At 42.5% G+C, this 3,773-nt stretch overlaps 1 pseudogene; it reads left to right on the top strand.

Annotated features, from left to right (window-relative positions):
- Positions 1-201: 201 nt before the first annotated feature.
- Positions 202-987, top strand: LOC147964320 (uncharacterized; annotated as a pseudogene).
- Positions 988-3,773: the final 2,786 nt, after the last annotated feature.

Raw genomic sequence — 3,773 nt, 5'->3', positions numbered from 1 at the left:
TTTCTTGGCTCTCCAAGAAATAAGATTAGAACCAAAAAAGATAGCAAAACCCCCAGTTGATTTTCTGTCGTCACTACAGCATGCCCAGTCAGCATTAGAGAAATCACTCACAAGAGTAGAGCAAACTGAAGTCCCAAACTCACAATGTGCTTAATATAACGTACAATCCTTTTGACAGCTGTCCAATGAGCGGAGGTAGGAGCATGCAGGTATTGACAAAGGGTTGCAGAGGGACGAGTTCCTGTGGCCATCATGGAGCTGAAGAGAGATGAGTTCCAAGCTCTTACTCAAGGAAAGATGACAGTGTCTGAATATCTGGTCGTTTCACGCAACTGGCATGTTATCGAAGGGCAGATATTCCAACTGAAGCTGACAAGACTGCCAAGTTTTTGGAGGGGCTGAACCCTAGTTTGAAGGTTGTTGTTATCCATGATTTTCCTACCTTTCAAGCGCTTGTCAACAAGGCTATACTATTGGAGAACTCTAGGAGGGAAGTAGAGGAAGATCATAAGCGTAGAGCACCACAGAATCACCACGGGGTAGGTAGCTCACGACAGAAGATTGGTCATCATCCTGGCTATCGTGCATGTCAAGGCATCGAGGACCAATAACACATTTCAGTCCAATGCATATAAGACTCCATGAGATGAAGTGGGAGGTAATCATGCTAACATAGCTGGAAAGGCATGCTTCAGTTGTGGGAAAGAGGGTCACTTTGCTATTGCATGTCCCAACAAGAACACCAGTCCCACTCCAGCGAAGTTCAACTTGGGTTCTGCAGCTAAGACACCCATAACAGGACGCGGTCCAGGCATTCTCAATACACCCAGGAGTACACCTAATGCACCAGGACATGGCAAGGTCAACCATGTCACCATCGAGCATGCTTAAGAGGCACCGAATGTTCTTCTTGGTATGTTCCTGATCAACTCGGATTATGGTTCAATAGTTACTTTAACAAGCACTGAAAACGTAAGGCATTTGTAGAATGTGCTAGGATCTCTGTTACTTTAACAAGCACTGAAGGGGTCATTGTGGAGTACTAAGCCAAGATTGCACCTCAACTCAAGGTTGATTCCATGTTGAACAAAGTCAAGGAGTTAACAGTTGAGGACGTTCGAGTGGTGAAGGAGTATCCGGATCTCCTTCTGGACGAATTGCCTGGATTGCCACCGGACCATGAGATTGAGTTTGTCATTTGAGTTAATACCGGGCACTAGTCCTATTACAAAGAGACCCTATAAAATGACAACTATTGAATTAGTTGAGTTAAAGAAGCAAATTCAGGAGCTAGAAGAGAAGGGTTATATTAGGTTGAGCACATCACCATGGGGCGCACCTGTGCTATTTGTGAAAAAGAAAGATGGTAGCATGAGCATGTGTGTGGATTACCAAGTGCTGAATGCAGCAACTATTAAGAATAAGTATCCCTTGTCAAGGATTAATGACTTGTTTGAACAGTTGAAAAGAGCATGTCTATTTTCCAAAATAGATCTCAGATCAGGATACCACCAGTTGAAGATTCACCCATAACATGTTCCAAAGACCACCTTTGTTACTCGATATGATCTCTATGAGTTTTTTTGGTAATGTCATTTGGACTTACAAATGCACCATCTTAATTCATGGATTGCTAGATAAGTTTGTTGTAGTGTTTGTCGATGATATTTTGATCTATTCCCGGAGTGAAGAAGAGCATGAGAAACACCTTCAAGTGGTTTTGGAGAGGCTAAGGGCTCATCAACTCTATGCCAAGTTCAGTAAGTGTGAATTTTGGTTGAAACAAGTGGACTTTCTAGGACATGTCATCTCAGCCGAAGGAGTTGACATGGATCCAACAAAGGTGGAAGCAGTACTCAGTTGGAAGCAACCCAAGAATGTGTTAGAGATGCATAGTTTCCTTGGACTAGTCGGGTATTAGTAGAAGATTTTTCCAGGATCTCAAGGCCTATGACTCAGTTTTTAAAGAACGATAAAAAGTTCGAGTGGTCAGAAGCTTGTGAAGCGAGTTTCCAAGAACTCAAGAGGAGGTTGACAACTAGTCCAGTAATGGCATTGCAGATATTCAACAAGATTTTAATGTTTATTGTGATGCTTCTCAGCAAGGTTAGGGATGCGTGCTTATGCAACAAGGGAAAGTTGTAGCATATTCATTGAGACAGTTACTCCCTCATGAGGTTAACTATCCCACACATGATTTGGAATCAGCTGTTGTAGTGCATGCCTTGAAAACTTGGAGGCATTACCTTATTGGAAATCGGTGTGAGATATACTCGGATCATAAGAGTTTGAAATACATTTTCACACAACTGGATTTGAATCTCAGACAACCTCGGCATTAATTACCACATTGGTAAAGCAGATGTTGTAGCTGATGTACTGAGCAAGAAGGTCTACGTCAACAATTTGATGATTCATCAAAAGGAAGCACCATAAATTTATGAGGAAATTCGCAAGTTGAACATGTATGTGAACCTTGCAGAAAATGATGAAATGTTAGAGGTTAAGTTTACTCTCCAAGATCAAGTGCGAGAAGTGCAGAAAGATGACAAGGGCATAAAGAGATTCGAGAGAAAATCAAATTGGGCGAAGCACCCGACTACAGAGAAGATGAGAGTGGAAGCATATGGTTTCAAGACCATTTGTTGGTGCCAGATGGAAAAGAGATCAAGGACACAATCGTGAAGGAAGCTCATGACTCAGCATACTCACACCCTAGAAGTACGAAGATGTATAATGATCTTCGGGGTAGTTTTTGGTGGTCTTGTATGAAGCGAGAAATTGTCGAGTATGCTCACAGTGTGATGTATGATGAAGGGTCAAGGCGAAGCATCAGAAGCCCGCGGGACTACTGCAACCACTTAATATTCCAGTGCGGAAATGGGAAGATATTGGAATGGACTTTATCATGAGTCTTCCAAGGACTTCTTCCGGAGTTGATTCTATTTGGGTTATAGTGGATAGATTGACCAAGTCAGCTCATTTCATTCCGGTAAAGACTACCTATGGTGGAGAGAAGCTTGCAGAGTTATATATGGCAAGAATCATTTGCGCACATGGTGTTCCTAACAGGATAGTGTCAGATCGAGGTACATACTCAGTTTACCTCGCGCTTCTAAAAGAAAATACATGAGGTTCTAGGAACTCAGTTGAATTTCAGTACGACATATCACCCACAGACTGATGGACCGACTGAGCGGGTAAACCAAATTCTTGAAGACATGCTTTGGGCTTGTGCTTTGACATATCAACGTAGTTGGGATAAGAGTCTTCCTTATGGTGAGTTTTCCTATAACAACAATTATCAAGCAAGTATAAAGATGGCTCCTTTTGAGGCTTTATATGGACAGAAGTGTCGCACACCTCTTAACCGACATGAAGTACGTGAAAACCAAGTGTTTGGTCCTGACACATTGGAAGCGGCGGACAAGCAAGTGAAAATGATTCAAGAAAGGTTGAAGGCAGCCTAGTCTAGACAGAAGGCTTATTCAGATAAACGTCGCCATGGCATATCATTCAAGATAGGAGATGATGTGTACTTGAAGGTATCTCCACTACGTGGAATGCGTCCTTTTGGAATCAAGGGTAAGCTAGCACCCTGATACATTGGTCCAGTTGAGATTACCGCTCAACGTGGAGAGGTAGCCTATCAGCTGGCACTCCAGAGAAGTTATCAAATGTGCACAATGTGTTCCATGTGTCATAGGTAAAGAAATGTTGTAAGAAACCCGAGGAAGAGATGTAGAAGACTTCGCTGGACAACATTGAAGTCA

This window comes from Triticum urartu, chromosome 6A (genome assembly GCF_056163025.1).
Source record: "Triticum urartu cultivar PI428250 chromosome 6A, HENAU_Tu73, whole genome shotgun sequence".
In the NCBI taxonomy this organism is placed as follows: Eukaryota; Viridiplantae; Streptophyta; class Magnoliopsida; order Poales; family Poaceae; genus Triticum; species Triticum urartu.
This window is presented reverse-complemented; position numbering and strand designations above follow the sequence as displayed.